This window comes from Callithrix jacchus, chromosome 3, assembly GCF_049354715.1.
Source record: "Callithrix jacchus isolate 240 chromosome 3, calJac240_pri, whole genome shotgun sequence".
In the NCBI taxonomy this organism is placed as follows: domain Eukaryota; kingdom Metazoa; phylum Chordata; class Mammalia; order Primates; family Cebidae; genus Callithrix; species Callithrix jacchus.
In genome coordinates this window covers 14361228-14382886 of record NC_133504.1, presented here as the reverse complement: position 1 = coordinate 14382886, position 21659 = coordinate 14361228, and the positions used below count along the sequence as shown (strand labels likewise).

General features: G+C 36.0%; 1 long non-coding RNA gene across 1 annotated transcript in view; it reads left to right on the top strand.

The window, feature by feature from the left end:
* LOC118152046 (uncharacterized) overlaps nucleotides 1-21350 on the top strand; it is a 33971-nt gene extending 12621 nt beyond the window's left edge. Inside the window, exons 2-3 of the long non-coding RNA XR_004740396.3 lie at nucleotides 1731-1816; nucleotides 21231-21350. This is a non-coding gene — a long non-coding RNA (uncharacterized LOC118152046). The remainder of the gene's footprint in view (nucleotides 1-1730; nucleotides 1817-21230) is intronic.
* Nucleotides 21351-21659: the final 309 nt, after the last annotated feature.

The following is a 21659-nucleotide window of genomic DNA, read 5'->3' as shown; positions in this document are numbered from 1 at the left end:
TGCATCAACTACACATGTACCCCAGAACTTAAAAAAATTGCTAAGGAGATAGGTCTTATGTAAGTATTCTTATCACTAATAATAATAATAATATAGAGGGCAGAAGAAAAGTTATTTTTATGGTTTTATATAAAAAGATTATACATTTTAAAAATGTACACTTTAAAAGTTTAAATCAGTACAAAGCTTACACATACCTATATTTTAAAAACTAAAATGTGAAATTATCAATTATTTTTACTGTAGAAATGTAAATCCCAGGGTTTATCTTTTAAAATGAAACCAAAAGTTTATATTACAAGTGTAATGTCACATTAAATTGGAAGCATTGTATATTAATCATCTGCTTACGTATTTAAGCAACAGAAATTTATGTTATAGGTGTAATATTTTTATTTTAAAATTAGATTTAGTAAGTTATTATTTGACTAATTTACCACCATACTTAAAAACTTTGTTATGAAAGAAAAGTTACACATGACACTGGGAACTTTTGACTTTTATTTCCTGATTTTCAATTTGTGGGAAGGGAGGAGAGGGCAGATATTTTGATATAGAGTAAAAAGTGATAAAGTATTTAAGATAATGGGAATAAAGATTGCTACAATATTCAGGATATAAGTAAAAACTGGTAACAGTATTTCACCTCTTTAAAAAATTTGTTTAAATAGGTTTTCTAAAATCCAAATAAACAGTACTCTATTATATTCTTTCAATTAAGTCAATTACTAATTTTTTGAAATTTGGGTTCTCTTAATACAATTCTAGTTTCAACTTGAAAAAGATAAAAGACATAAGAAGAAAATAGGGAAAAAATGAGATGGGAGAGGAGAAAGGCAAATTCAGATATAACACTATGCAGGAAAATTATGAATGCATAAAATTTAGGTTCTTTTGGCCTTTTCCTTCAGACTAACACATTTGATAACGTTCTTATTCTGCCCCCACTATCTCTCAACCCCATTGCAAGAAGACACAATGACAAAAATACTAATAGGCCTGATTCACATCCTTAATGACTGTCTGAAAAAGAGTTTGTCATGATGAAGGATATGAATCATGTTCATAGGAGGACATTTCATATTTATGGTAACTGTCCTGCTTGCAGGAAATGGAAATGTTAATTAGTCTTTTTACTTCATAAAAATAAATGTTTCAGAGTTTGTTTTCGTACTTTCAAATTATTTCCTAATGAATTACACAGACTGTCTATAAATGTGTACTCAAATGCAAAGTTAGTGTAATAGATATGTATCATTGTCATTATAAATTACTGTTCCAAGCTAAATGGGAAAATATCAGTGTCCCTGGAACAATATCAATCTGTCATAATTGAACACATATATAATATTTGTAGTGTGGACCCCTTATTAATTAATGATATACAAATGACTAAAATTCTCCTGGAAAGATATGAAATATGATCTTCAGTAATCACACAATTTAAAATTATACTTTGTCTTTTACCATCTTGAACACGCATGTCTTTCTATTCAATATACTTCATTGTGTGAACACTAGTTGCTTTAGTCATCTTGCTCACTTTTTGCCAGAGGGTGGATGTGAGACACCTTTGTGGTTGTTCTTAATATTTTGGAACTTCATTATTGCTTATTTAAAAAATAGCTTCCTACATGCTCAATAACATATACACTTGAATGGCATCAAATAAAATTAGAATAAGTTAAAAGGAGCACACCAGAGCATACTTATTTTTTGTTTGTTTAAAGGACATCGTATTTGAGGAAACATACAGAAAGAAGAGAAGTCTCTGGAACCTGAACAACAGGATGGAAAGAATCAAAGCTGTACTAAGGTAATCCACTAGTGCTCTCTTAGCAATCTCTGATTTTCCAATATTTAAGCCTGTATTTCTTTTCTTTTGTTCCAATTAAATTTTATTGTGTATATTTAAGGTATACTTATAAGACACAAACAGTAACAAGGGTACTATAGTGAAACAAATTCATATATACATCATCTCATGTAAGTACCCCATGTTTTTTTTGTTTTTGTGGCAAGAGCAGCTAAAATCTACTAATTTAACATGAATCCCAAATACAATAAAATGTGATTCCTTACAGTCCTCATTTTGTACCTTAGATCTCTGGACTTGCTAATTCTACTTTCTGTTCTTTAATTATTGAATTGTGAACCTTGAAGTCTGATTATTTCACTTTATAAAAATTATTTTATAAAATGATCCTTGAGTCAATTCCTCAGCCATGGGAAATATAATAGTAGGTTTTTGGATTGTTTCACTTTGTTGAGGCTAAACTAAGCTGAATAGTAGGAATTGCAGGGTTAAAAGAGCCTCGAACGTTAATCTTAAATAAGCCCCTAGCTCAGATTGCCTTCTCAGGCTGGTGAGCCATCCTGCCTACCCTTCAATAATCAATCTGACAATTTTGAGGACAAGGATGCAGCATCATGGGAGACAACAAAAATACTCAAAACATTCCTAGAGACTTGGAAATGAAACTAATTAGAGTCATATTATAAAGAAATTGAAAGGGGGTAAGAAACAAATGGGTAAATGAAAAGTGTTATTTGCTGCTAGTAAGAATTTACATGACTCTTCTCAGCTGTTCACTACCTCACATTTTAGAATCATTATTAAAAAGTTACTTTCCTCATATCCCGCTATCAACATTGAAAAAAATCAAGAAACTGTGAGGATATGAAATATATCAGATAACACACTTGCAGTTTATTTATTTATAGTAATTATTAGTAGTTTGAGGCAGAGTCTCCCCGTCACCCAGGCTGGAGTGCAGTGGCAAGATCTCTGATAACTGCATTTTCCACCTCCTAGGCTGAATCAATTCTCCTGCCTTAGTCTCCTGAGTAGCTAGTGGCACGAGTCACCACACCTGGCCAATTTTTGTATTTTTAGTAGAGATGGGGTTTTGCCATGTTGACCAGGTTGGTCTCACATCCCTGGGCTCACACAATTGCAATTCAGAAAAGACTGTTCTGCCTTCTAATAAAGTAATACTGAAATAATGCAAAAGTGTTTATTTATTGATAGATACCTTTAGGAAATCATGATAACATTGCTATGTGCCAGGTATGATCATGGCAAGTCAATTAATCTTTTTCTTCTCCATGGATAAACTGAATATTATAATAGGAGCAACCTCATAAATGTGTTATATAAATTAAATGTATGAATGCATGCAATGCCCTTTAAAAAGAACTTGGGAGCAAAGTAAGAACTCAAAAATGATAGAGATTTTTATTATAATTAAACAATATTTGTTAGGAGAAACAAGAGGATTTAAATAAATATAGGACAATAAACACTGGGGACTATAAGTGGGGGAGGTAAGGAGGGAAAGGCTTGAAAAGCTAACTATTGGGTACTATGCTCGCTACCTGGGTAATGGGATTAATCCCACCACAATCCCAGCATCATGCAATATACCCATGTAACAAACCAGCACATGTACCCACTGAATCTAAAATAAAAGTTGAAATTATTAAAAAATGAATAAATAGGCCGGCTATGGTGGCTCACGCCTGTAATCCCAGCACTTTGGGAGGCCAAGGTGGGTGGATCACCTGAGATCAGGAGTTCAAGATCAGCCTGGCCACCATGGCGAAACTCCATCTCTACTAAAAATACAAAAAAATTAGCCAGGCGTGATGGCATCCCTGTAATCCCAGCTACTCAGGAGGCTGAGGCAGGAGAATTGCTTGGACCCAGGTGGTGGAGGTTGCAGTGAGCTGAAATTGTGCCATTGCACTCACGCCTGGGCAACAAGAGCGAAACTCCATCTCAAAAGAGGAAAAAAAGAAAAAGAAAAAAATGAATGAATGAATAACAAACAAATAAGTAAATAAATAAAGGGAAAGCGCTCTGGGCATTCAAAGGAGGAAGAGATTCCTTCTTCCAAATGTCACCAGAATGTCTCCCTCCTTCCTCCCGTTATTATCTCAGAAGTTAGATTACTTGCTAAAGAGCTTGAGTTTATAGTCACCCAGACCCTTAGTTCCTTAGGTCCAGTCCATAAAGAAGCCTTAAGCAAGCTAATTGATCCCTTCAAGAACTGACTTCTTACTGCAACATATATAAAATGTTTGGTACATAATTACTAATTCATGCATATTGATTTCTCATTAAAAGTCTCATTTTAATAGAATATGACATTGATTGAATGCTGTTTTGGGGTATTAGTAGAAAAGAAGGCCTTAAAAATCAGAGAGAATTTGCTCAGATGAAAATAATTCAGTTGAATTTATTAAAAGATAGAGTAAATTGGAGAAAATAATAAGGATTATTCAAAACATATCAGTCATGTTTAGTGATGTAAAAATGTTAGTACTGTATGTATAATCTATGTTAAGAAAAATGTCAAACTTTGGGATCTTGAATGTTTTCAATGATCATTCTGATTTTCATTTTTAAATTATTTCCATATGTATGTATGACCTTTTGTGAAAATGAAAAGAAAATGCTTCTTACTCCCACAGGGATTGGGAATTATGATTATTTTTCTGTTTGTGATCATTAAGAATGGAAATGACTATTTCAGACCAAGAAAAGCAACCAAGTTCATGATGATGACTATATAGTATAGTATTATCTCTATCTATCTATCTATCTATCTATCTATCTATCTATCTCTCTCTCTCTCTAGTATATGTATATATATGGCTTAAATATGTATATGGTTTATATATATAATTTATATATCTATATGGTTTATATATATAACTTATATATCTATATGGTTTATATATACATAGTGTGTGTGTGTATATATATATATGAAACCCCCATACACATTGACTTTTAGTAAAATAAAGACTTTCATTAGTGAGAAATTTAAGAGAAGTAAGCTTTTGAAAATTTAACACAGTAAAATGAAAAAAAAACTTGACAACAGAAATGTTCAGGGAAATAATAAAAATATATTACTAAAATATTTATAGTGTAATATAAATACATTATTTTATGTCTTTATATATACATATTTTACATTATATATAAATAATATATTTATGTGTATGATTTTATATATGATTATATATAAAATATTTATATATATATAAATATACATTCATGTTTTATACCATTATATTTCTATATTTATTTCTATGTGCTTATATATTGATTCATGTTTATGTATTTTATATGCTTATTTTATTATTTGTTCTTCCATTACATTTGCTTTTCTTTTTTCTTTTTGTTTTTTGGAAAAAGTGTATTTATTTAGGTAGAGAAAGAGGAATAAAAGGGGAAGAGAGAAAACTTCCACAAAGAGTGTGGAAGGGGACTCCAGAGGGGAAATCAGAGAAGGAAAGCTCCCTTCACACTGAGTGAGAGAATCCAGAAAGATGGAACCCAGAAGAGGAAAGACAGCTTTCACACTGGGTGGAAGAGAACTGAAAGAGAGAGAGATGGCGTTTAGGAGGGGAAGACAGGCTTCCACGAGAGAGTGTTCATGCAAGGGGTCTTTGTTTTTTTTTTAAGTCTCTTTAAACACTCTTAACCTTTCAGATCAGGGTTATGTTATCTCAAACTCATGGAATTCTAGTCTATGAACTGATTAAGCTTATTGACTCAAGTGCCAGATTGTCTAGGTTCTAATTCCATGTCTGCCATTTACAGTTTGTGTGATCTTGAACAAGTTATGGAACATCTCTGCACCTCGGTTTCACATTGGAAAACTGGAATAACAATAACGCTTAGCTCACTGAGTTGTAAGGATTAAAATAGTTTTTAAGTAAGAGTCGAGGACCTGAAAGGATCTGTGGTATGGAGAGTCTGCCATCATCACTAAGTTTTTAGCTCCCCCAGACTGGGCTCGTTCTTCTGCTTGCCTGTTCATGATATCTGGAGATTACTCTCCTCTTTCTCTAGCAAAGCTATTTATTAAACATGTAACATTTTATATAGAATTGCTGGGTGTTTGCAGTTGAAGGGTTTCACATTAGCCAAGCTTGGCATCTTGCTGAATGTAGAATCCATTCAGGATATTTCTTATATCTACATTTGGACAGAACTTCTACCACAGGTAAAAGTTTATGTTAGTTTAACTTATTTTTTTTTACTGTGTGGACCTTTTACTATAGTCCCACACAATTAAAGAAAATAAGTTAAACTAAAGTAATTGAGGCAATTAAACTTACTGGGTGTAACTGTAACTTACCATAGCTTACAGGGCATAACTGTAACTTACTTACCATAGCTTACAGGGCGCGACTGTAACTTACTTACCTTGACCTATTGGCGTAACCTACTTACTGGAAGTAACCTACTTACTGGGTGTAACCTACTTACTGGGCTTAACTTACTTACTGGGCATAACTTAGTGGGTGTAACTTGCTTACTGTAACTTAAGTACGTTGATCTGGTGTAAACAACTTTGGCTTCAGAAAAGTATATAATGAAACGTATTGCAAAAATAAAATTGCTGCTTGGACATAGCCTAAGCCAGCTTTCCAGACTCTGCTTTCCTTTATTCTTTCACTTCCGCGCACCCTCTCCCTCAGGTTGAACGAGACATCTATGCTGGCAGTCTTGGGGACTCCTGCAGGTCGGTAGTCCCCCTGCAGATGTGCCGGACCCCAACAGTCTGGGTAATTTTTTGTATTTTTAGCAGACACAAGGTTTCACTGTGTTAGCCAGGATAGTCTCTATATCCTGACCTCCTGATCCACCCACATCAGCCTCCCAAAGTGCTGGGTGTCTGTGAAAAAGTGACCAATAGCCTAGGAATCTTATCATAAGGATAATTTTCCTTATTTTTAATTAAAAATTCAAGTTTTTCTGCCAAACAGCCTTAGGCATTTGAGCATATATTCGAATGTCTTCCCATATTCATATCTTCTACTTCTGAGAAACAATCATAGCTTTAGACAACTTAAGGAATAATTTCTGACCTCTTCTAACAACAGATTTGACCTTTTAGTTATTCTTCTCTCACTAGTAGGAAATCCCCAGAGTTTCTTTTTTATGAAACAGCTAAAAAACATCTAGTTCAACTGCCATCAACACATCATCTATTCAATTGTTGTTACTCAACTCCTGGGCCCTTAAATTCTCTAAATCTGAGAATCATGATTTCAGAACGGAAGATCATGCTCTTCCTGGAACATTTTCAGTGGAGGATTAGCTATAGCGGTTTAGCATAATGTGATGATTCATGGGGTAGATTGAGTTTATAACTTTGTATCTTTATGAAAGTTTTACTTAGATTATAAAATCTCTTGGAAAACACTAAAAGTATAATTCTGGAAAAGTACAATAACCACATATTTCAAATAAATTGGATTTTGGTTTAAAATAATGATCAATTGGCTATTTCTGATTTTAGGAATGACTTAAATTGGGAGACATATATTTTTTTAGACCATAGAATAAATGTGCTATAAATAATTTTTCTCTCATAAAAGGTTTATCAGTCCAAAGTTGAGTATGAAAGGCAAAAATGACACACTGAATGTGTTTGAAATTGTATAAATTAAGAGAAAATTTTTCTTCAGCAGAAAGGTATGAGAGATAAATAAAAAATTGTAAAAAATAAGAGAAAATCTTTCTTGTAGTTTTCTTTCAAATGCAAATTTTTCCAATTTCTTCAGAATGTTTCAGAAATCTTTATCTACCCTCCTCTGAGATAGAAAAGCTAAGAATATTAATTAGGTATAAGAAATTCAATACTAGAGGTTGTGCTGAGTGAAGTCATGTTAATGAATGTGGTGTTTACCAGTACAAAATCCTGGATAGAGGGAGTTATCTAGCTTTGTCTAAATAATGATTCCCTCTGTCTGCCTCTGATTGGCACAGGAGCCTAGAGCTAAGCCAATTGGTGCATAGCATCACCTGGACATGTGAATTGGTTTCAATGCTTCAAAGACTGTTGTAAGGAAACAAGTAGTAATGAAGCATCTGTTAAATGAATGAGCTGGGTACCTAGTTGATCCCAACGTAAGCATGGATTTCTGGAAATAGTTTCTCATGCTTAATGAGTCTCTGCAAAAGCAATTGCAATCTTTCTTTCTATACATTTTTTTACATAGAAATGAGACCTAGAAATTTTTTAGCTGTCTTCTACTAGTGTGTGAATGTTGTCAACACACAGAGAGGGCAGAGAAGAAAATCTGGAGAAATGGAGTTGAAGCCTTGACTAAATCATGATTGATCATTCCTAATCAATGAAGATTTTAATAGTATTCTCTATTATTTGAGACAACTTAAGTTAGATTTTTCTGTTACTTGTGTCCAAAGCATGACTTTTGGATATACTGTTACTTGATTTACACAGCTTAACTGTACAAAATATGAGTCAACATGCTTTCCCTGAGTAATCTGTAGATTCCTTTCTTACATTGACTATTGTTACAGAGAATACACCTTACAAGTTACTTGATATTTTTATTCATTAATGATAGTATTTTTTCTTCACATTTAAAAATACAATAATTTTTTTTAAATGCCTACAGCACCTGGTATTCCCAGATGGTCTCTCATCCAAATACTAACCAGGCCCGACCCTGCTTAGTTTCTGAGATCAGACAAAATATGATAATTTTGCCATGCATATTGATTGCTCCATATAAATTTTCTCCAAGAATATGTGTGTCCTTTCACATATAGATTTAATTCATATTTTAAGCTTAGAAATTTTTATTCCAAAATACATCTAAATACATTTTGTTTCTTTTTTCTCATTTATGTATATATTAGATCTTCTTTCCCTAATATAGCTATACATTTTTCAATTCTTTTAAACTTATAATATAAATAAAATTAAAAACTATACCAAATGTAGAAAATAAAAACACTGCTACACTGTTACTTTGAACTTTTAAAAATGCTTAAAACAATTTCTGGAATAAAAAGAAATTCAAATGTAAAATATTTAGAAAATAACAATGGCAATAACAATATGTAGTAATTCAAGGGTAGAAGTATTCAAAAGAAGAACTCATTTAGAATCTTAAATATATATTAAGAACAAGAATAAAAATAAAATGAATAAAAATTTAAATGATAGATTTAGAAAAGAGAAAAAACCCAACTTAAAAAATTATGAAAGCCTATCTTATTAAAGATAAAATATAAATTTATAAATAAAAACAGAAAAAACTAATAAAATAAAATTCTACAAACTAATAAATCAAATTAATAGTTGGCCTTATCAACCAGTACTGGATAACAGTACTGCCCCCCACCCACCCAAAAAAAGAGTTGGCTCTATTAGAAAAGCAATGAGGAGACCAACATCATCCTGATACCAAAACACAGCAGAGACTCAACAAGAAAAGAAAACTTCAGCCCAATATCCATGATGAACATAGACGCAAAAGTCTTCAATAAAAAACTGGTAACAGCACATCAAGAAGCTTATCCACCATGATCAAGTAGGATTCATCCCAGGGATGCAAGGCTGTTTCAACATACACAAGTGTATAAATTTAATTCACCACATAAACTGAACCAAAGACAAAAACCATATGATTATCTCAATTGATGCAGAGAAGGCCTTTGACAAACTTCAACAGCCCTTTATGCTAAAAAACCTCAATAAACTAGGTATTGACAGAACGTATCTCAAAACAATAAAAGCTATTTATTACAAACCAACAGCCAATATCATACTGAATGGTCAAAAAAAGGAAGCATTCCCTTTTAAATCTGACATTAGACAAGGATGCCCTCTCTCACCACTCCTATTCAACATAGTACTGGAAGTTCTAGCTAGAGCAATCAGGCAAGAAAAAGAAATAAAGGGTATCCAAATAGGAAATGAGGAAGCCAAATTGTCTTTATTTGCAGATGACATGATAGTATATCTAGAAGACCCCATCATCTCAGCCCAAAATCTCCTGAAACTAATAAGCAACTTCAGCAAAGTCTCAGGATACAAAATCAATGTGAAAAAATCACAAGCATTCCCATACACCAATAACATACTTAAAGAGAGCCACATCAAGAATGAACTGCCATTCACAATTGCTACAAAAAGGAAAATACCTAGGAATACAACTAACAAAGGATGTAAAGGACCTCTTCAAGGAGAACTACAAACCACTACTCAACAAAATAAGAGAGGACACAAATAGATGGAGAAACATTCCATGTTCGTGGTTAGGAAGAATCAATATCGTGAAAATGACCATATTGCCCAAAGTAACTTACCGATTCAATGGTATCCCCATCAAGGTACCAATGACCTTCTTCACAGAACTAGAAAAAAACACCTTAAGCTTCATATGGAACTAAAAGAGAGCCCACATAGCCAAGTCAATTCTAAGTTAAAAAAAAACAAAGCAGGAGGCATCATACTAGTGGACTTCAAACTGTACTACAAGGCTACAGTAATTAAAACAGCATGGCACTGGTACCAAAACAGAGATATAGACCAATGGAACAGAACAGAGGCATCGGAGGCAACACAACACATCTACCACCATATGACCTTTGACAAACCTGACGAAAACAAGCAATGGAAAAAGGATTCCCTGTTTAATAAATGGTGTTGGGAAAACTGGCTAGCCATGTGCAGAAAGCAGAAACTGGACCCCTTCCTGACAACTTACACTAAAATTAACTCCAGATGGATTAAAGACTTACATAAGACTGAACACCATAAAAACCCTAGAAGAAAACCTAGGCAAAACCATTCAGGACAAGGGAATACGCAAAGACTTCATGACCAAAACACCAAAAGCATTGGCAAAAAAAGCCAAAAGAGACAAATGGGACCTAATCAAACTCCACAGCTTCTGCACAGCAAAAGAAACAGTCATTTTAGTGAATTGGCAACCAACAGAATGAGAACAAATTTTTGCAATCTACCCATTTGACAAAGGGCTGATATCCAGAATCTACAGAGAACTAAAACAGATTTACAAGAAAAAAACAAGCCCATTCAAAAGTGGGCAAAGGACATGAATAGACACCTTACAAAAGAAGACATACATGAGGCCAAAAAACATGAAAAAATGCTCGTCATCACTGCTCATTAGAGAAATGCAAATCAAAACTATATTTAGATATCACCTCACGCCAGTTAGAATGGTGATCATTAAAAACTCTGGAGACAACAGATGCTGGAGAGGATGTAGAGAAATAGGAACACTTTTACACTATTGATGGGAGTGTAAATTAGTTCAAACGTTGTGGAAGACAGTGTGGCAATTCCTCAAGGACCTAGATACAGAAATTCCATTTGACACAGCAATCCCATTACTGGGTATATATCCAAAGGATTATAAATCATTCTACTATAACAACACATGCACACAAATGTTCATTGCAGTACTGTTTAAAATAGCAAAGACCCAGTCAGGAGCAAGATGGCCATTTAGGAACAGCTCAGGATTGCAGCTCCCAGTGAAAGCGCACAGGGTGAGTGGATGCCACATTTCCAGATGGATCTTTATTGCCCACAGACTAGGAGATTCCCAGGCAGAGGAGCCCCACGGGTCACAAGCGAAGCTGTTTTGGCTGACGTGGCTGTTTTGCCAGTGCCCTGGCATGGCAGTTCTGAGTACAAAATACACTGGTCTGGTTGCCCTTTTAAGCTGGCAAGTAGAGCCCCCAGAAGGCAGATTCGCCCACTCATCTGATTAAACAGAGGACTGAAACAGGGAGGCAGGCCAGGAGATTCCTGGGCAAAAAAGCACCATGAATCTCAGTGCTGTTGTTTCAGCTGGCACAGTGGGTCACTGCATGGGAAATCACACAGATCCCAGCACCTTTTCAGCAGGCAACTGGAATACTTAGGAGAGAGTCAACTGTTCAACTTAAAAAAAAAAAGGCTCTGAGGCATGGAGCCAGGTGATCAGGCTCGGAGGGTCCCACCCCCCACCCCTTACACACACACACAAACAGCAATTGAAAATGCTCAGAGTTGAGAGTTTCACGGCAAGAACAGCTGAACCACGGATGGTCCAGCTCTGTGGGGGTGGGGCATCCACCATTACCGAGGCACTCGACCCCTACGGAGGTAGTCTGCCATTTCTGAAGCAGGCTGCTGTTGCCGAGGCAACCCGACATAACAGAGAGAGTCCACCATTACAGAGGTGGGCCACCATTGCCGAAGCAGTTCTAACCACACCCATATAAACAGGACTGCAGGGATGTTTACATGGCAGCAGGGCGGAGCCCACAGCAGCTCACCAAAGTCCCTGCAGACAGACAGTGACTAGGCTGCTTCCTTGCTGGGCAGGGTGCCTTGGAAAAAAAGGCAGCAGCACAACAGAAACTTATAAACAAAGCCCTAACTATCCGGGACAGAGCACCTGGGAAAAACAGGGGATTCATGAGTTCTGCTGCAGCAGACTTAAACATACCTGCCTAGCAGCTCTGAATGAACAATGGAGCTCACAACTCAGCACTTAAGCTCCTATAAAAGACAGACTGTCTCCTCAAGCAGCTCTCTGACCCCTGTATATCCAAAGAGTCACCGCACAAAGTACTGATCAGACAAATTTCACAGGCATCATTCTGGGACAAAGATAGCAGAAGAAGAAACTGGTAGCAACCCTTACTGTTCTGCAGCTGCTGCAGGTGATCCCCAGGCAAGCAGGGCCTGGAGTGGACCTCAGCAGTCCTATAGCAGAGGGGCCAGACTGTTAGAAGGAAAAATAAGAAACAGAAATAACTTCATCATCAACAATCTGGACATCCACTTAGAGACCCAATCTGAAAATCAGCAACTACAAAGACGACAGGTGGATAAATCCACAAAAATGGGAAGAAACCAGTGCAAAAAGGAGAAAAACACCCGAAACCAGAACACCTCTCCTCCTACAAGGGATTGCAACTCCTCGCCAGCAAGGGAACAAGGCTGGATGGAGAATGAGTGTGATGAAATGACAGAATCAGACTTCAGAAGGGTGGGTAATGAGAAACTTCTGTGAGCTGAAAGAACATGTTCTAACTCAGTGCAAAGAAACTAAGAACCTTGAAAAAAGATTTGAGGAAATGATAACAAGAATGGACAACTTAGAGAGGAATATGAGTGAATTGAAGGAGCTGAAAAACACAACACGAGAACTTCGTGAAGCATGCACAAGTTTCAACAGCCAAATTGACCAAACAGAAGAAAGGATATCAGAGGTCGAAGATCAACTCAATGAAATAAAATGAGAAGGCAAGATTAGAGAAAAAAGGGTAAAAAGGAATGAACAAAGTGTCCAAGAAATATGGGACTATGTGAAAAGACCTAATCTACTTTTGATAGGTGTACCTGAATGTGATGAAGAGAATGAATCCAAGATTGAAAATACTCTTCAGGATATTATCCAAGAAAACTTCCCCAATCTAGGAAGGCAGGCCAATATTCAAGTCCAGGAAATACAGAGAACACCACAAAGATATTCCTCAAGAAGAGCAACCCCAAGGCACATATCGTCAGATTCACCAGGGTTGAAATGAAGGAGAAAATGCTAAGGGCAGTGGGAGAGAAAGGTCAGGTTACCCACAAAGGGAAGCCCAACAGACTCACAGCATATCTCTCAAAAGAAGCCATACAAGCCAGAAGAGAGTGGGGGCCAATATTCAACATGCTTAAAGAAAGAACTTTCAACCCAGAATTTCATATCTAGCCAAACTAAGCTTCATAAGTGAAGGAAAAATAAAATCCTCTGCGAACAAGCAAGTACTCAGAGATTTTGTCACCACCAAGCATGCTGTACAAGAGCTCCTGAAAGAGGCACTACACATAGAAAGTAACAACCAGTATCAGCCACTCCAAAAACAAACCAAATGGTAAAGAGCATAAACACAGTGAAGAATCTGCAACAACCAATGGGCAAAACAGCCAGCTAGCATCAAAATGGCAGTATCAAATTCACACATGACAATATTAACCCTAAATGTATATGGGCTAAATGCACTAATCAAAAGACACAGCCTGGCAAATTGGATACAAAGCCAAAGCCCATCAGTGTGCTGTATCCAGGAAACCCATCTCACATGCAAGGATACACAAAGGCTCAAAATAAAGGGATGGAGGAAGATTTACCAAGCAAATAGAGAGCAAAAAAAGTAAGAGTTGCAATTCTCATCTCTGATAAAATAGACTTTAAAGCAACAAAGAGCAAAAGAGACAAAGAAGGACATTACATAATGGTAAAAGGATCGATACAACAAGAAGAGCTAATGATCGCAAATATACATGGACACAATGCAGGAGCACCCAGATACATAAGGCAAGTTCTTAATGACTTACAAAGAGATTTAGACTCCCACACAATAATTGTGGGAGACGTTAACACTCCACTGTCAATATTAGACTGATAAACCAGACAGAAAATTGACAAGGATATCCAGGACTTGAACTCAGACCTGGAACAAGCAAACCTGATAGACATTTACAAACTCTCCACCCCAAATCCACAGAATATACATTCTTCTCAGCACCACATCACACCTACTCTAAAATTGACCACATAATTGGAAGTAAATCACTCCTCAGCAAATGCAAAAGAATGGAAATCATAACAAACAGTCTCTCAGACCACAGTGCAATCAAGTTAGAACTCAGAATTCAGAAACTAACTCAGAACCGCACAGCTTCATGGAAACTGAACAACTGGCTCTTGAATGTTGACTGGATAAACAAGGAAATGAAGGCTGAAATAAAGAATTTCTTCAAAACCAATGAGAACGAAGACACAACATACCAGAATCTCTGGGACACATTTAAAGCAGTCTCTAGAGGAAAATATATAGCAATAAGTGCCCACATGAGAAGAAAGGAGAGATCCAAAATTGACATCCTATTGTTAAAATTGAAAGAGCTAGAGAAGCAAGATCAAAAAAACTCAAAACCTAGTAGAGGACAAGAAATAACTATGATCAGAGCAGAACTGAAGGAGATAGAGACACAAAAAACCCTTCAAAAAATCAAGAAATCCAGGAGCTGATTTTTCGAAAAGATTAACAAAATAGACAGACCTAGCTGATTAATAAAAAGAAAAGAGAGAATAACCAAACAGAAGCAATAAAAAACAATAAAGGGGAAATCACCACAGATTGCACAGAAATTCAAACTATCCTCAGGGAATATTACAAACAACTCTATGCACATAAACTAGTAAACCTGGAAGAAATGGATAAATTCCTGGACACCTGCCTCTTCCCAAGCCTAAACCAGGAAGAAGTCGAAACCCTGAATAGACCAATAACAAGACCTGAAGTTGAGGCAGCAAGTAAGAGCCTACCACACAAAAGAAGTCCAGGTCCAAATGGGTTCACAGCCAAATTCTACCAGACACACCAAAAGGAACTGTTACCATTCCTTCTGAAACTACTCCAAATAATCCAAAAAGAGGGAATCCTTCCCAAATCATTTTATGAGACCAATATCATTCTGATACCAAAACCCGGCAGAGACTCAACAAGAAAAGAAAACTTCAGGCCAATATCCATGATGAACATAAACGCAAAAATCTTCAATAAAATACTGGCAAGCTGATTGCAACAGCACATCAAGAAGCTTATCCACCATGATCAAGTAGGATACATCCCAGGGATGCAAGGCTGGTTCAACATACACAAGTCTATAAACGTAATTCACCACATAAACTGAACCAAAAACAAAAACCACATGATTATCTCAATAGATGCAGAGAAGGCCTTTGACAAACTTCAACAGCCTTTTATGCTAAAAACCCTCAATAAACTAGGTATTCATGGAACATATCTCAAAATAATAAAAGCTATTTATTACAAACGAACAGCCAATATCATGCTGAATGGGCAAAAAAAAAAGGAAACATTCCCTTTTAAATCTGGCATTAGACAAGGATGCCCTCTCTCACCACTCCTATTCAACATAGTATTGGAAGTTCTAGCCAGAGCAATCAGGCAAGAAATAGAAATAAAGGGTATTCAAATAGGAAATGACGAAGCCAAATTGTCTTTATTTGCAGACGACATGATAGTATATCTAGAAGACCCCATCATCTCAGCCCAAAATCTCCCGAAACTGATAAGCAACTTCAGCAAAGTCTCAGGATACAAAATCAATGTGCAAAAATCACAAGCATTCGTCTACACCAATAACAGACTTAAAGAGAGCCAAATCAAGAACGAACTGCCATTTACAATTGCTACAAAAAGAATAAAATACCTAGGAATACAACTAACAAGGTATGTAAAGGACCTCTTCAAGGAGAACTACAAACCACCACTCAACGAAATAAGAGAGGACACAAACAGATGGAGAAACATTCCATGCTCATGGTTCAGAAGAATCAATATCGCAAAAATGGCCATACTGCCCAAAGTAATTTACAGATTCAACACTATCCCCATCAAGATACCAATGACCTTCTTCACAGAACTGGAAAAAACCACCTTATACTTCATTTGGAACCAAAAGAGAGCCCGCATAGCCAAGACAATCCTAAGCCAAACCAAATGCCCATCGATGATAGACTGGAAAGGGAAGATGTGGCACATACACCATGGAATACTATGCAGCTATAAAAAACGATGAGTTCGTGTCCTTTGTAGGGACATGGATGAACCTGGAAACTATCATTCTTCTCAGCAAACTGACACAGAACAGAAAGTCAAACACTGCATGTTCTCACTCATAGGTGGGTGTTGAACAATGAGGACACACGGACACAGGGAGGGGAACATCACACACTGGGGTCTGTTGCGGGGAAATAGGGGAGGGACAGCGGGGGCTGGGGAGTTGGGGAGAGAAAGCATGGGGAGAAATGCCAAATATAGGTGATGGGGAAGAAGGCAGCACATCACACTGCCATGTGTGTACCTATGCAACAGTCTTGCATGTTCCTCACTTGTACCCCAAAACCTAAACTGCAATTTAAAAAATTGAAAAAAAAGAAAGAAAAAAGGAGAAATACTTAAATGATATAATCAAAGTACAGAGTAAAGTCAGTTATGAGGTACTACTTTATATAATTCTATGAAAAAAGTTGAAAACCCTGCTGAAGCTGAGGATCAAATAAAATATAAATAATCAAATTGTAAGTTTAAATGTCTCACATTGCCAAAGATGGTATCAAGATGAATTCTATCAAATCTTCAAAAGACAATGCCAACTTTATTTACATAGTTCCAGATCATGAAATAGAAATCAGTCTTCCAAATTCTTTTTACAAAGTCAAGCCACCATTTATAACAGACCTTGTGGAAGGTAACATAAGAAAATAAAACTTTTAACCATCTTGTACCTGTCAAGTTTCCATCAGGAGGGAGAGAAAGACATGTATGAATTCAGGGGTAAAAAAGTTATTATAGGAATTAGACTTTACACAGTGTTGGAGGAAGCTGGATGGAGGGGAACTGAAAGTTGAACTAGGGAGCTGGAAGATCAGAGGCATCACCAACCTGTTAATATGAGTAGCCCAGCAGTTTTAGTTGCTGAGAGGGAACAGGAAAGGCTGGCTGGAGAAGTCTACAGAAAGCCGTTCCCTCTGGGCTCCTCCAGCCACACATCTGGTGATGGGCCTGTAGTGGCTATTTGCCAGCAGGGCCAGCAGTGAAGATGAAGACCTCCAAGCAGAGAAGAGAGTGAAGACAAGCTGAAACCTGCCAGGTAACCCTGTGCCTCTGCTTTACCTCATGCAACCATGATGAAGCAATAATGGCCATTGCTTCACTTGAACCTACCAAAACCACAAAAATTTTTCTTTTAGCCAACTCTAACCGAGAACAGTACAAGGAAGGGGATGCTGAGGAACATTCCTTCCAACTAAACCAAGTGGGCACTCAGCATAGTCTATCTCTGTCAGTATGGCATTAGCATGGAGTTTTTTCAACCACATTTAACTTCCAAATAAAGGCAGTAACAAAATCATGCTTTTGCCTAATAATGCTATTATACCTCTACAACCAAAAAACACAATAGCATTCTCTCCAGAAAAGACCGCACACAGTCCTATGTCACATTGTCCACCTTTGTGTGATACAGACTTCTATTTGAGTCATATTCTCCCTTGCTATCTGGTAACATAAATAGTGAGAGTTAAGTTTAACCACTATTAACATACTGTATATAGTAGAAGAAGGAAATGTGATCAAATTAGAGAAAGAATTGATAAATATATTCACTCTTTCCTGTACACACCTATTTAAAACATAGTAAGAAGGAAATGCTCAACTACTACAGCACTTGTTTCAAACTAGTCAATCAGTTGTAACTGACGATTACGTTTCTTTTTCCATACCCACTCCATATTCCTTTGCCCCTGGCAAACGCCTCTGGTGGTTAGGTTCCTTACCTGGTGGGTGAAACACATCTTCATTTATTATTCACCAATATGGACTGTTATATTTTTTCAAATGGGCCTTTATCATAAGACATGGGGACTATAGTAAGTGAGAACTTAGAGGATCTTCTAAATTTCTCCCTGATCTCATTGTATGATAACGACCAGTTTCTCCTTCACAGTCAGATTTCATTACCTCGGACAGTGTTGAACTTTGTTATCGATTCAGTGGTGTGAGGACCCGAAAGTAGCCAGGTGGCAATCTCAGTTCCTGCTTGAATAGAACCACTGATGTGCCCATTGGTGAATACATTCCTTCCTTGGATACCAAGACCTCTAGAGAAGCAAAGCCCAGAGTTGAGGGCAAGACAAACAAAATCCTATTAGTGAATCATATAAATAATGATGAAAGGAGTCACTCTGACTTCTGCCTTTTGATTCTTGGACCCATAATTCCAAAATAGCACCAGTATATTGATCGCTGATTCAGAGTATACTGGTAAAAGCATCCCAGATCTGTAAAGTATTGCTACCCACCTGAATTTTTGAAAGTCATTTCTACCGTAATGTTTACATTTGCTAGTACAGAAAACTGCAAAGACATCAACTTACATACTCCTTGTGGAAGCCCATCAAGTAGTGATAACCACAATTAAGCTTTTGGTATATTTGTGTGTTTAAGGAATGTGTAAATAAGTATCTATTCTATGTGCCTCTTGCTTTCTATATGCATTTTTATCAATCTGCACTTTTACCAAGGACATATTAAAATGTTTGCTGCAAGTTGTTTTTACCAGAATGGCTCTTTGTTGGGGAAAAGGCCAAGTTCTTAGGCAAAAAATTTGTTTTCATTTGCATTTTTTATTAAGAGAGAATGAACAATTTTTCATGCCTTTAAACTACTTAGAATTATTGGTCGATTATCAGCTTCCCTTTTTCTCATTTATTAGAATCCTGAATTTATTAGTTCTTCCTATGAGACCTATAAATAAACACAGTGACAGTCTAGGTGTTCCTGCTTTTTAAATTTTCATGGGAGCGCATACTGTAGAGTATGTTCTTACATTAAATGTACCATAGCTTTTTTATTTCTTTGTAACTTCTAAATCTAGAAAGTCATTTTTATCCTTCAGTGATTTATATTCAATTTTATATTTGCTTAATTTTTATGCTTTGATTTTCTATATTTAATACTTGAATCTATATGTTATGCAAATTTTTAAACTACATATAAGAAAGAGGTTGTCTCCTTTCGATGTTTGTGCCTACTATTTTATTCGACGACTTGGTATATTTTCTCGGAGTGTGTGTTTCTGTATTTGTGTGACCACATGGCATGAACCAGAATTATTTTATTTATTTATTTATTTTGAGACAGAGTCTTACTCTGTCACCCAGGCTGGAGTGCAGCGGTGTGATCTCGGCTCACTGCAACATCCACCTCCCTGGTTCAAGCAATTCTCCTGCCTTAGCCTCCCGAGTAGCTGAGATTACAGGCATATGCCACCACGCCCCGTTAAGTATTGTATTTTTAGTAGAGATGGGAATTCACTATGTTGGCCATGCTGGTCTCAAACTCCTGACCTTGTGATCCACCCACCTTGGGATCCCAAAGTCCCAGGATTACAGATGTGAACCACCATGCTCGGCCAGAAATTCTAAACAAATATTACATAATATAGGTGATACAAAATAAATTTTGTTATTATTTTAGTAGCACATATTTTGTTTAAGCCAATGTATTGGTTAGCAATTATGTTAGATGATGTTTTTCTTTTTTTTTTTCTACTCCAGCTTTGTATTGTTATGGAGCAATTGTATCCAAAATGTGAGATTTCAAATATTACTTCATGTGGATTCTCGTCATGATTTTGATATGATCTTACAGCTCAAACAATATTGTAAAAGAAACTCTGGCTGCCATTGAAATGATTTTATCTTTTAAAAATATTAAATTTAATTTCATGTAGTTGCTTATTTTTCCCTTAAAAACAATGATATATTACTAACAAAATGAGACTAATTGCACATTAGTATCTCAAGAATCAATAACAGAACAATGTCCACAGTAACTAGGATGCAAAATTAATATAATTATCTTTATCTTTTACTTTCCATTGTTAAAACAGCATTTAAAAGTAAACAGTATTTCTCAGGAATATCCAATGTCTTAATTCTGATTACTCTAATAAAGTGCCATAAACTGGGTGGCTGATAAACAACAAAATTTGTTTCTCACCCTTTGGAGGCTGGAGTTTAAGAACAGGGTGTTTGTAAGGTCAGCTTCTAGTGAGGGCTCTCTTCTGGGTTGCAGGCTGCAGGCTTCTGGTTCTGCGGAGAACCAGGTTCCATGCAGAAAGACATTGAGCTAGTCTCAGGCCTCTTCTAATCAGGACACTAATTCCATTCATAAGGGCTGCACCCTCATGAACTGATGACCTCCTACAGCTCCACCTCCAAACCCCATCACAGTGAGATGAGAGTTTCAACATATGAATTTTAGGAGGACAGAAATAGTCACTCCATGGTATATCAACAAAAATAAGTGTGTCTTTGCATATAATTTGTGGAGGTATTTTTAAGAGTATAAAACTTCATCAAAATCAAGTAAATAAATTACTAGAAAGTCATTTTTATCCTTCAGTGATTTATACATATATGATACGAAATATACATATATGATAATAGAAAATATTAAAAGGCATAGTTTACTAAAGATTAAACATTTAAAAAATCTTGAAAAGGCCACTAAAATCTAAAAAGGATGTATACATATAGAAAGATGCAAAGTTGTCTCATAATACATAAAGCTTTGTGCCAAACCTATGAAAATTCAGGGATTATTAAACAAAATTAATCAGAGGCTTATAAAATTATCTAAATCATCTCCCCTTATGGTGCATAAAGTTTACAATATAAAAATACTCTCCAGCTGGAGATATTTTCATAAGTATTTGTTGGAACAACTTGTGTCAATTTTTCTTTTACCAATTCATCTATTTTCTTTGTGACCATAGCCTTCTAAACCATGAAAACATTCTGGAACCTTAAGCAGACGGTCTCCAAACACCTTCACAGTAGAAACTTTTGTCCTGTCAACTTGCTGGGAGACTTGCATACCTGCTAAATCTTCTATAACTACAGAAGGGCTTCCATAGCAGGTAAGTTCAAGCATTGCTGAAGTGTTTTATTGTGGTGATATTTCCTTATAGATTTTTAAATTTTACTTTTGTTTCTGTAGTTTTCTTCCTATCCTGCTTTCCAGTAATTTGATTTTTTAAATTCTACATTTGACTTATTAGAGTATAATTAACATTGTAATATAATTATCTAAGTAAATTATAAAGCAAATGTCGAGTAGACTTCATGAAAGTAAAGGGAATCAGTACTTGGGTTTTTAATTTGCATACCTACACTGACATCTTTCTTTTCAACGGTCTTTGTTA